Here is a 14,151-nt window from a genome sequence, read left to right as displayed (position 1 = left end):
GGCGGCCAAATCGGGGTGGTGGTGAGGCTAGAATTGAAAAAGTTAGGATATTGTTAGGTGTCCTTTTAGAAGGCAATAAAATTTACTTCAGCTTTCCCTGATTTTCCTCAATGTTCACCCACCAACCAACTACCCTGTGGTCCAACCCCCTGATATTCTTAGTGCGGGTAAGATTTGAACACATAAAGCATAGAATAAGTTTTTCATGACAGCTAGTTCCGTAAACTTATTCAAAGAGGTTGTCTCCAAACAATCCCCACAGTTAAAAAAAAAAAGAGATCCCAACAAAGTTGCAGATGCTTTGTCTGGAAGTGAAATGTGTCATCGCAGCAAAATCATTATCAAATGATAGTGGAGCGCTTGCAGAGATTTTTGAGACGTTGCGTGAAATGTCAAGGGTATATGTTCTATCAAGTTAGAGAGACCTTAAGCTATATCCAAGCGTGAATAAGTCATTGAATATCCGTGACGTAGATGCAGAGAAGATAAATGGAAGAAAAGCGAAGCTTTCAGTAAGTGAAGGAGGTTTTTTTTTTTTTGTCATACACACTTAACTATGTAAGCGAGCGCCCTGTGGAATACAATTGTTGCATATGTGACGCAGTATGTTGATGCTAATTTTGTGTTGCGTCGTAGCTTTCGTTACGTATGGTTAACACTCAAAGTTAAGCAGCTTTTTTTCCAGCACACCAGGATATTGTCACCTTGTTATTCCCTTCTCTGCCCAATCCATCTAATGGGGCGTGAGACCTTCAGCTTCTCCATGATAATATTTCCTTCCCTAATACCCCTTGCGTCAAGCGGCCCTTGGGGGCTGGAAGGTGGGGGAAGTAGTGGATGGTGGGGGTGAAAGGGGATGGGTGGGTATTGGAGGGTGGGGTTGGGGCTTGGAGATGGGGGTTGGTGGTGGAGGGTGAAGGGTAGGGGTACATAATAGAAGGTGGAAGGGGTGGATGGTGGAGGGCGGGATGGGTGGCGTATGGTAAGGGTGGTGGAGGGTGACGGAACGTGAGGAGGGTGGGGGGGTGATATAAGAGATCGAAGAGGCTATATTTTTTCTTGCCTTTCAGGAGAAAGAGAGGGAGAGAAAGAGGGAGAGAAAGAGAGGGAGAGAAAGAGAGAGAGAGAGAAAGAGAGGGAAGGGGAGTTTGTACTGACGGCAAGGCAAGTGTTATTATGGGCAAAGTGTGTGTCCGACGAAACACCAAAAAATTCTCTTTTGTTTTTACTGCCCTCTTCGTGTGTTTTGACGTGTTCTCTTGTCTGTCCGTCTCTTGTCTTGTGTATCCTTCTCTATGTCAGTGCATCTCGTCTCTTTTATTTTCATCTAACCGATGGTTGTCAGTGAATGTATTTGTGTACAGCAAATGTTTTTTCCCCAGTTCATACTTTTATGAGTCTTTTATTTCGGTGGTTTTTCCAAATATGGCAGATGCTATGGTAACTTCAAAGCCTCTGTTTTTCTTTCTGATATTCAAAGGCTGGAAAAATACTCCTTTGATATATTTCTTCTCCACTTTTTTCTTTTTAATTTCTGTTCTGATATTTTTCCTCTCACGTTTTCAAACAATAGGTCCTATGGGTAAATCTGTTTGGGAATTGAATGCATCGTCAAATGTTAGTGCTGAATTATATTTTTTACAGGTGTGACACACCTGTACGTTTTTTTGCTCACTCTTTTATACCTTTAAAAATTAAAAATAAATTTGTGATAACGATTTACATTATCATCCATCACCTCTTATTTCGTTTGAAGTGTTCAATCGATTCAAAATTTATATCTAAAATTCATGTTTACTATATTTTATAAATGATATGAAACCGTAACATTTATCTTGGAATTAATGTAAGTTGTGTTATTGAAGTAGAATGTATTTTAACGTGAGAGGTATTTACGAGAAATATATTTACAAAAGAATGAAAAAATGAGCTTTGCCCTTCAGTGAGAGAGCGAAATTTAATTCACAGATGTAGTTTTATCCCTAGAGCCAATTCTTCGTAAGATGTGTCTATTTATTTTTCAAATTGTAGCAATTATTCGCGCCAAGTGCATCATGCAGGTGAATCTCTGCAGAAAGTCCTAATGGAAAAAGTATTAATGGAATTTGTGAGTAAATATGGCCGTGACCAGCCCGAGCGAAATGTCTACAGAGGAAGACAATGAAATATGAAAAAGACATTAGTGTTGGAACAGCATCAAAATCTCAGTGACATTACGGGATATAAAGTTATATTTTCTTCAGTTTTTAAGGCACGACTGAATTAGCTCGAAAATGTTTTAATATTTTGAGATTCTTGCACACACGCATACATACTTACATACAAACAAAACACACACATATATATATATATAAGTATATATATATAAATAAATATATTATATATATATATATATATATATATATATATATATATATATATATATATATATATATATATATATATATATATATATATATATATATATATATATATATCACATCACAGATGCTAAACTGAGACTGGGTGTAGGACCTGAACGGTTCTATGTTATTTACAAAACCATTGACAAAGGAATGATACATTATGTTAATGAATATATATATATATATATATATATATATATATATATATATATATATATATATATATATATATATATATATATATTATCTATATATATGTAATGTTTATTTATCTATTTATCTTACAGCAACGGTACGGACGAACATACACAACCGTTTTAGACTACGAATCCACACCTAACAGGTTTCAAAGGAGAGTGGTTGTTAAACTCATTAGTGCTGGTGTCCCAATAGTATGTTTACAAATATGGTAGTCCTTTTCCATGCCTTTTTTCTGCCTTCCATAAAATTGAAACATATTTCATAATTTTTTTGAAATTATCGGTTACTCAAGGGGTTAGTACCGACAAACAAACAGACATAATGAAATTCGCAAAATGTTTACATTTTAAGGATGGCAGTAGAAATGCATGTTTTATTCACGTGCTCAGCTTGTGTGATGATACTAGCATTGAAAGTCTCCGAGTAATAGTGTAGTGTAGGTCTTCGTGCGTTGTAAAATATTGTTGTCTGCCATGCAATAAACTCTGGAAAGTATAAATTGACAGATTTGGCATCGTCAAATTTCAAAAGATAATCAGAAAAGATTGACACAATAGGGGGATCTTATTGATGGAGTAAAATAACTTTTTACCGTAAGGTTTTTCCAAATTATATTGACTACCATACAGTGAAAACGACTTAGTAAAAATCTTACGGTAAAACCTCCAGTTGAGTTTTAGCTTAAGGATGAAAACAAAATAGGGTTCACGAGAGAGAAATATATAAAAATAATTTTTCAGAAATATTAAAAAAACTTGTTTGAAGCTGAAGCACGCAAAACGTGAATAAAATAAAAAAATGCGCCTGTATTTAGAAAAAAGATTTTATAAAGAGTGGATGTTTGCCCGGAACGAGGAGGGAAGCGAGGCTGCTGGAAGCCCATACTGGATATTAGAATTTCCAGGCGAGTCGGTTGCGTCTCCATGAATGATACGGTCCATTTGTCAAAAACTACATCGGCGTTTTACTGAGTGAACTTCAAATCTGGAAATAGATCGTGTCGGGGAATTACTTTTTTTTTTTTTCATCGGAAAGGGTTTTTTGTTTCTTTTATTTGTTTTTGAACAACAGGAATTTTTCAAATAAATGGTGCTTTTCATCAATAGAGACTATATTTCTTGTATTTGTTTGTTTATACAGACAATACCCAACAGATGATACTGGACTGGAATTGATCTTTTCCTTAGAACATTATATTTATTTTCAAAACATCTGTGAGCACCAGCAGTTTTAGTGTAGTAATAATGAATCCAGGAATAAATCCTCTTAACAGCACCGAACGGATTTCGTCGTGAATGGTGTTTGTGAGAGATCGAACGGTTGCATCATTCAACCAAAGGGATTTTGGAATTTAAGAAAAAAATGGAAGTTTTCGCATTTGAAACTGTGATGCTTGCAGCGTCAAAAATATAATTTTGTAATGGCAGCATCACTGTGAAATTTCAGAGATTTTTCTAACCACTCCAATATTTTGTCTCAGTGCAAGCTCCACTGCACTTCAAATGAATACGCCAATTCATTTACTCTTCATCTTATCTCTCTCTCTCTCTCTCTCTCTCTACCTTTGTGTATGTGTTTAAGTTCTGCTACTCATTTTCATAGACAAATCACAACCTAATTCGTACAAAAGGTATATCCTATGATAATTTTTTATAATAATGCTACTGATGATGTAATACTAACCTGCACCACAGTTGAAATGGAACAATGTTAAAGCATTTCTGAAATATTCGTCATGATCCAATTTTTCTCTTTGATTTGCACGTTACAAAAAAACGAAGCTCTACACCTGCCGCATTTACGGTGTTTTTAATATCCGATTACATATAAATGTGAACCTATTGTGATATTCTGCAGTGAAAAACTGATTAGGTTTTTGTGTCGTTCAATGCGAGATCTGAGGAAAAAATACCGGTGTCCATTAGAGGTTTTTTTCGCAGTCGTTGGTTGCTTTGTTTGCTTTGTTTGAGAGCCTCTGCCGTAAAAAGGCTTATTACACCTAAAAGAAAGCCTTTTGTGCTTTGATGCGAAAGAAAACTAAAATGTGCGTTTTGACAGAAAAAATGTATAAAACTTTTTCTTTTCATTTTTATATTGAAAATAGACAAGTATGAAATATTTGAAAATTTTCAGGCGAAATTTAAACCAGAATGGAATATATGTAATGTGGGGCTGTGTGGTGTTCTAATTTTTTTTTACATGAGAGCTGTCATCATGTGAAATATACAGTCATGATCTTTAACGACGGGATATACAATGTACCCTAATATTATGAGGGTTATATTTCATGGCTGCAGTTTTTGGAATAATTAGTAATTTATTACACAACAGTTTTGGGGATAGTAATAGTGTTTTGTATCTGGGGAACGGAGAATTATCAATAATGTGTTGTATCCCATGTTGGTGGGACATTATTTACTTAGAATTTTGCTGTCAAAATACTAATTGGTTAAATTGCTAGTACAATGACAAACCAAATCATTGGTGGCGGGACAGATAGAAAGTGATAGATAGACGGATAAGCATATAAATCCTACCCTGTGAAATCCACAAACCATTAATAAGGGACAGATAGACAGTGATAGACAGATAAATAAGAAAATAAATAGAGTGAAAGAAAGTCTCAGAAATTAAACTGAATCAGAGAAGGCGTGTAAGGCCATAAAGACGCCTCCCGACCTTGAACACCTTTTGGGCCCTAATGCCTAATGGAAGCAGTAACCCATTTTTCGGACATCTGTCTTAATTCAAAGGTGGTTATGAGCACACCGTGTCTTTATTGCAGTGCCTTTATGGTCCAACGCTTGCAGTGGCTTGCAGTGTTGAGGGTCTTTCTGTTTCAGGGAAATTATGTTCACAGTCTGACACTGGGAGTGCAGCTCTCGTTTAACCTCACTCCAGCAACATCTGAAATTTGTACTTACGTTGTTTCCGCCGAGTTACTGTTCTTTAATGAAGATTTGCAGGACATGGCCTTGGTCTGTGATACCTTGCTTTGCTTGGTATAGCCAATTTCAAATCTTATCTTTGTAACATATTCTGATATCATAGTTTTTGGTTACCTATACGACTGATTAGCAGAATCAGCTTATTACTCTAATCCAATGAAATGAAATGCTACCAACTGACTCAGTGGTGGATCAGGAAGTTGGGTAAAATTCGGTGTCATGTTAGGCGACAGCTTGCCCCGGAAAAAATCCCAGGTACGGAAGTACTCAAGTTCCAACTTCTATTCATGATCTGTGGGGGTTAATTAGTAGCGCCTTACCCTTTCATTTGAGAGACTGGGGTTCGGTCCCGGGTGAGTCAGAAATTAATTTCAAATTAATTTCTGTCAAACACGTCCTCATGCGTTAATCACTTCCATTATATACTGTATGCATGCAAATATATATATATATATATATATATATATATATATATATATATATATATATATATATATATATATATATATATATATATATATATATACACATACACACACACAAGAATAGTAGAGCTGATCATTTCAATGTGCCCGTCGGAACTAATGTGGACACCAGTGAAATTACTCTTCGTCTTTCACGATCCGAACTGGATTTCTTTCTTGATCCTAAAGTTTGGAAACGAATCGGGGAGAATCACTTGCACCATTAAACTAATCTCAGCAAATCAGCAGTGCCTTTGGGGACGGCGGAAAGAAGAGACGTGGGAATTGGAGAGTAACGCAAATAGAGAGAGAGAGAGAGAGAGAGAGAGAGAGAGAGAGAGAGAGAGAGAGAGAGAGAGAGAGAGAGAGAGAAGGAAACAAAAAGCATTCGATAAAAGAGAGAGAGTGGTTATGGAGAGGAGCATGGCCCATGAGACAACATTCAAAGCTAGAGAGATTTTGCATGGTAGTATTTCAACAGAATATGGGAACAAACTGGTTACCACAGGGAACTATGTAACCAGAGATAAAAATATAATGGCATCACAATTTTTAAATCTAAGAAATAATTATAAAATGAAAGGCTGTTATGGAATTATCAAAAGCATTACAATTAATTACAGGCTAATACATTAGATGTCAATAAATGATATTTCTTTAATATATTTGTCACAATGTAAATTCCTAATCCTCTTGATTTTAACACTATTATAACAGAGGCCCCAAGGTTCGACAAAAAATTCCCAAGCCTTTAGCACGAAGTGGGTAGCAAAATACACTTTATTTATTTTTTATAGAAGACGATAAGTTTCCCTAATTTATTTAGAATGAGTTACGAAGGGCGAGAGAGTGAATTTCCTTGAAGGTAAGACAATGTAAAAAGAGAAAGGAAGAGACAATGTCGAGGAAGAAACAACATTGTAGGTACTTAAAAAAGGAAAAATAATGATCAAGATCAGGTCAACAGGTAGAGAAAGAAACTTATTCGTTCGTGAAAATAACTCCATTTGTAGCAGATCAAACACACTAAGGTTATGTAACGCATTTTCCGTGCACTTGTGAACTTGGTGGCAATCACCAAAAACCTTCCCCACAGAATTTTTTTGTGTCTTGGGCGGTGCGCCTGATTGCATTGTTTTATAATTGCTTGGTGGAAGTCTCCGGAATTTCCAGGAGCTTTGTTCCACTGTAATTAAAAAGAAAAAAAATAATTTGATCTTCCTGTGCCAGAAATATGTCCTTTCTTTTTTCCAAAGCAATCAACGTTGTATGATTGAGAATAAGTCGGATTTCTATTTAGAAATATATATATATATATATATATATATATATATATATATATATATATATATATATATATATATATATATATATATATATATATATATATTCATGTGCATTCATACTTTTCGATACTACTTTGAAATAGAAATGAATATAACAAAAACAATATTAATGCAATACAAACGAGCACCGAATTGAAAAATACTTCTGATAGATTAACATTTGATAACTGATTTTTTATGCATACATATATATATATATATATATATATACATACATTTTATATCATGTGCATTCATATGAACGTATGAACGTAATGTTAATATATGACCAGCTTTCGTAATTGATCTGAGGTTTTGGCTTTTGTGTGATATGCCCCAACACCGCTTTCATTTTTTTTTTTTGTATAGTTTTTCTTTCTTTTCTCTCTCCTTTTTATTCCGCTGAAATGAACTGAGCGATGAAAGCTGAACCTGAGCTCTTGAAATGTTTGTTTTCAATTAACGACGCAAATTTGCATTTCCAAACTAAATTGTCCGACCACGCGACTCTCCAGTCAAACTTGGGCGGTACTCGTGCGCTCCCTCTCTCCGACGCGATGGATCGGCGTCGTCTTTTTCGCCGTCATTCGCAGACGCCCAATCATATTTCACAAAATTAATTAATGTCTTGTAGCTTTTTTCACAACAAGCATTGGCAGAGGAGGAGGAGGAGGAGGAGGAGGAGGAGGAAACGTGTTTTTAAACCGTTTTTCGTTTGATCGACCTGGAGGAGAATTTTCTGGCCAATTCTTTCCGGAAAATGCGCCAATCAATCGTGGACGTCGCTCGCAAAGGGCTGTTAACTTCAAATCAGACGTTAATTGCTTTCGGGCTGTTAAATGCTTCGGAATATTGCGTGGAAATTATTCATGTCTCCTCATTTTCTAAAATTCTCATTTATTTTTATTGCGTACTTTTGATTCGCGTGATTTTTAATTCGTTACTTTCCCAATAAATTCTTTTTCCTCCTTCGGCAGTATTTATTTGAATGCAGTTATATTAATGAACAAATTTTGTGATTAAGGCCGATTACTTGTTAAGAATATGCTCTCATTCGTTTGCTGCTAGCAAAATACCACAAATATATTAAACATGTATCTGGTGAATGGAACACACACACACACACAACATATATATACACACAGACATACAAACATATATATATATATATATATATATATATATATATATATATATATATATATATATATATGTGTGTGTGTGTGTGTGTGTGTGTGTGTGTGTGTGTGTTATGCAATCACGCATATATATAAATTTATATATATTATATATATATATATATATATATATATATATATATATATATATATATATATATATATATATATATATATAATATATATACATACATATGTGTGTGTGTGTTTGAGCATGCAACGAGGGGATAATGTGTTACGATTGGAAACTGGAAGTCACAGCGAGAATCACTTCAAATAAAAAGTGATCTCACGTTGGAACTAATTATTCGATTAGCGCTGCCTGCATTCTTATCAATATCATGAAAAGGTGACCTGACTGAATGAGGTAGCTATTGAGACAATACATTTGTTGAAGAAATCAGTTTATTTACAAAATTCTTCAGAGATGAACGAGATCAAATATTTTTGTTCATACATATTGTGCAGCTGTGCATGGAATAAAAAAATACCTTTCTGAAGTCTTCTGTTCATTATGAGAAAGCAATTCACGATTAATTTTCGATATTATATATATATATATATATATATATATATATATATATATATATATATATATATATACATATATGTATATACAGTATATATATATATATATATATATATATATATATATATATATATATATATATATATATAGATGACATTTTTTTATCACACCGTGATTTATATAACTGATCATGAAGTTACAAATATCGTTAATATCAAATCCACGTTATCTGAATATTCTCGATGAAATTATCACCGAAGGAATTTATAAGTGATAAATGGACGGGCACTGCAGTGCCCGTCCATTTATCACTTATAAATTCCCTTCGGTGATAAAAAAGAAATCATCGGGGATATTCCTGAGGTAGCGTGGATTTGATATTCCAAAGCGATATTTGTAGCTTCATGATCGTATATATATAGATATATTATATATATATAATATATATAATTATACATATTTATATATATATACATACATATATATTTATATATATATATACTGTATATATATATATATATATATATATATATATATATATATATATATATATATATATATATATATATATATATATACAATTGTATATATATATATACAATCTCTAAGTGGACATCTGACTTATTCTCAATCATACAGTGTTGATTGCTTTGGAAAAAGGAAAGGATATATTTCTGGCACAGAGAAGATCAAATTACTTTTTTTTCTTTTTAATTACAGTGGAACAAAGCTCCTGGAAATTCCGGAGACTTCCACCAAGCAATTATAAAACAATGCAATCAGGCGCACCGCCCGCGACACAGAAATTCTTTGGGGGAAGGCTTTTGGTGATTGCCACCAAGTTCACAAGTGCACGGAAAATGCGTTACATAACCTTAGTGTGCTTGATCAGCTATAAATGGAGTTATTTTCACGTATAATTTTTTCTTGACCTATTGACCTAACCTTGAAAAGTTCTTCCTTTCTTCGTGATTTACACTGTTGTTCTTTCTTTGATATTTCTCTTCCGTTTGTTTATTGCTTTGTCTTGCTTTCAGCGAAATTCACTCTTTCAGCCTCCTTCCTTATTCATCGCAGTTAAAATTAGGGGAGTTTATCGTTTTGTCAAAAGTTAACATAATCGCATTTTGCTACCAAGTTTGTCGTATAGTCTTGGAAATTGTGTATGTCAACCCTCTGGCTTAAAATCAAATTGATTAAGAATTTACTCTGTGGTAAATATGTTAAAAAAGAGCCATTATTAGACATTTAATATATTAATTCATTCTAATTTATTGGAATACTTTTTATTATTCTATTATGGTCTTTAATTTTAAAATTACTTGTTAGGTTAACGATTGTAATGTCATTATCTCTTTTTTTCTCATTACACAATTCCCTATGGTAGCCAAACTCTGTTCCCATAATCTGTCGAAATATGACCCCACAAAATCTCTGTAGATTCGAATTTTGTCACTTAGGCCATCCTCCTCTTCGTAACCTCTCTCTCTCTCTCTCTCTCTCTCTCTCTCTCTCTCTCTCTCTCTCTCAAAAAAAAAAAAAAAAAAAAAAAAAAAAAAAAATCGGATTCTTTTTGTTTGCTTGTCTCTCTCTATTTTCGTTCCTCTCCAGTTCCCACGCCGCTTCTTTCCGCCGTCCCCAAAGGCACTGCTGATTTGCCAAGGTTAGTTTAATGGTGCAAGTGATTCTCCCCAATTCGTTTCCAAACTTCAGGATCAAGAAATAAATCCAGTTCGGATCGTGAGAGTCAAAGAGGAACTTCACTGGCGGTCACAATAGTTTCGACGGGAGGACTGAAATGATCAACTCTCCTACTCATTATATATATATATATATATATATATATATATATATATATATATATATATATATATATATATATATATATATATATATATATACATACATACATACATACGAAGAGTCTTAAAAAAACTATAAATGCACTATAATAAGAAAAAAACATGAGTCAAACATGTATAACCAAACGCCAGCTACATATAAACCGTGGCAATTTTACTTCCATGAAAAAGTCTGCCTCTTAATACCAGCAATTTCTATCTAATACAAGTCGGACCCTCCAATGTCTGCTGCCAGTGCTCCTTGACATTTTTCTTGATGGCAATGCCCTTGGGGCATTATTTAGCACATAATGTGTGGGTAACCAGAAAAATCAAACCTGTGTGGATCAAATGGATTACCTATTTTAAAATGTTTCCATTTAGAATTAAAACTTGTTCATCACCGTAAGTCCCCAAGGAAATCAGGAGCAAAAATGCATCTAAAGCTCTGTAGCCACCACTTCAAATTTAAAGAAAAGTGGCCAAGCCCAATACCTACTCAAATTTGGAACCATTTATCATTACATACTGGAATTGAATTTCTAAGCAGTACTGAGTGTTCTGAAGTATCGAACACACGATAATCCATATACCAAATTGCTGGTGATTTCCTGTAAGAATAGCAGAATAGCTAAACGATTGTACTCTTTCAACTTGGATATTCAATCTACATAAAACCAATTTCACTCCAACAGAATGGACGTGGTACCTTAGAATGACCTCTTCAATATGAAAAATAATTTTCTTTCCTGATTGCAATGCAGGTCAGGGAAGCAATGACTCTCTGTAACCTACAGTAACAACAAAGTAATGAGAGAGAGAGAGAGAGAGAGAGACTAAAACTAATTATGTAAATGACTCGATAAACATGGAGATAGACTCAAGAAAAACAAAGGAAACTCACCGGTACATAAAGTTATATGAACGAAAAAACTTTGAAATTTATGAACAAGTCACAGTATAAGCAATCTAGAGAGAGAGAGAGACTAAAACTAATTATGTAAATAACTCGATAAACATGGAGATAGACCCAAGAAAAACAAAGGAAACTCACCGGCACATGAAGTTATATGAACGAAAAAACTTTGAAAATTGGGATAAAAGAAGGAGGTGACGTAATAGACACACAAGCAAAAAAAAGAAAAAAAAAAAAAGGAAGTTTTGGTGTATGAACATGGTGGCTGTATCTGGTAACTATCAGTAAGCCGACGCACGCCCAAGGGAGAGACTTCTGGGGACACGTGAGAATTCACTAAACGGATTTTCTTAGTTACATAAATTTGTCATCGAACAGTGAGTTTAGGAAATTGGGAGCAGATTCCAAAATAGTTTTTCCTGGTCTACAAGAGATGATTTACTTAATGGTAAAAAAAAAAAAATTATAAAATCATACTCCGTATAATTCACTTTAGTGGGTTTGTTTATTCTGGCGCTTACCGGATATTAAGGTCATTCTTTTCCAATACCGCTCACCCAATCCATTCAATAATCGTTCCAAGGTGTTCCTTGCTTCCTTTCCTCTAGTGGTTATGAATTATACGCTCTTTTCAACAACATACCATCGTCCAATCTTTCCACGTGACAGAACCATTTCAACATAATCCTTTTAACAATCTCTCTCTCTCTCTCTCTCTCTCTCTCTCTCTCTCTCTCTCTCTCTCTCTCTCTCTCTCTCTCACACATATACACATATATATATGTATATGTATGTGTACACATATATATTGTATACACATTATATATACTCGTATATATATATAATTATATATATATGGTAATATATATATATATATATATATGTATATATATATATATATATATGTATATATATATGTATATATATATATATATATATATATATATATATATATATATATATATATATATATATATATATATATAGAGAGAGAGAGAGAGAGAGAGAGAGAGAGAGAGAGAGAGAGAGAGAGAGAATGTAGAGAATGTAGCTAGTGTATATTAGATTATCAACGGTTTGTTTATTTTATTTCTTTACGTCACCACTCGATCCAGTTTCGTACTAAATCCTCGTTACCATTGACCTTTGGCAAAAGCAAAGTCCACTAGAGCATTATCAGTGAAATTTTTTGAGTTATCAACTATTAGTCTTGATCATTACTGCGGTACATTTATGTTCGAATATTATTAAAACAGGTAAATGTGCATGTTCGCCAGAATTTCACATCTGTGTCGATGAATTTGGCTGAATATTAGGCACTTTTCGAGCCTGTCAATAAGTCGATCTTTCTGCTGACATTTACATTTCAAAGACAGGTCTTTTCCATTTCCTTCTTTCTGGAGTGGTTTGCATTATTTACTGAACATAGTTTTGTATCGTGATGTAATGGTATATATATTACAGGTAGATAGAGCCACCAGGCATTTCGCGAACTGTCTGACATTTCAGGCATATAGCGAAATGCACTTAGGGACATTTAATCCCCTCAGGGGCTAGTACTAAACACGGCGAAACAGTGACTCACCTACATTGTTTCGCTGTGTTTAGTACTAGCCCCCGGGGGGTCAAATGTATTTCGCCATGTTTAGTGCTACCCCCTGGGGGATCAAATGTCCCTAAGCGCATTTCGCTATCAGCCTGAAATTTCAGGCATTTCGTGAAATGCCTGGTTCCGCTATCTGCCTGTAACGTATATAATAACTTACGAAAACAGAGCATAAAATAGTGGGAATGTTTAAGAGAAAACTTCAAGACGGCAGCAGAAACTTCATCAGGAAGTGTCCGACTGTAGTCATATGAAATTCATAGACACTTTTTTTATGAAGTCTGAAATCTCCGCGTTGGTCCTCTGGCCACGAGAACTGATTAGACCAATGAAATTTTTATTGATGCGGAAAGCCAAACGGTGGAATCCACTTTCAAAGTTGAGCAAATCTCCTGAAATACGAGTAATTCCAATATGTTGCTGGTTCTATAAGAATTTTGGAAAAATAAACGCTGCACTGATTTTTTGGAGGTTATCAAAGAGAATGAAAATAAAATTTCAAGTAGTAACATCAATTGATGTGATTTTGCATTTCGTCGGCTCTGTCTAACATCCAGCAGAAAACGAATTGACTTTATTGTCGGGATATTTCTTTTTTTTTTATATGCATATACTGACTTTTGGAAAAGAACTTAAAGTGTCCGATGTCAATATCATTATCTTTTTAAGAATAGGACAGCCAGAGTCTCCCTAATAATTCCTACTTAAACTTTATCTATTCCTTTCCTTTTGATATCG

At 34.2% G+C, this 14,151-nt stretch overlaps 1 long non-coding RNA gene across 1 annotated transcript in view; it reads right to left on the bottom strand.

Moving 5' to 3' along the window:
* LOC136825429 (uncharacterized) overlaps nt 1-14,151 on the bottom strand; it is a 549,285-nt gene that overhangs the window by 377,638 nt on the left and 157,496 nt on the right. The gene's annotated exons all lie outside the window — the stretch shown is intronic.

Source organism: Macrobrachium rosenbergii, chromosome 37 (assembly GCF_040412425.1).
Source record: "Macrobrachium rosenbergii isolate ZJJX-2024 chromosome 37, ASM4041242v1, whole genome shotgun sequence".
Taxonomy (NCBI): domain Eukaryota; kingdom Metazoa; phylum Arthropoda; class Malacostraca; order Decapoda; family Palaemonidae; genus Macrobrachium; species Macrobrachium rosenbergii.
The sequence above is the reverse complement of the archived record's forward strand: the minus strand, read 5'-3'. Positions and strand labels throughout refer to the sequence as shown.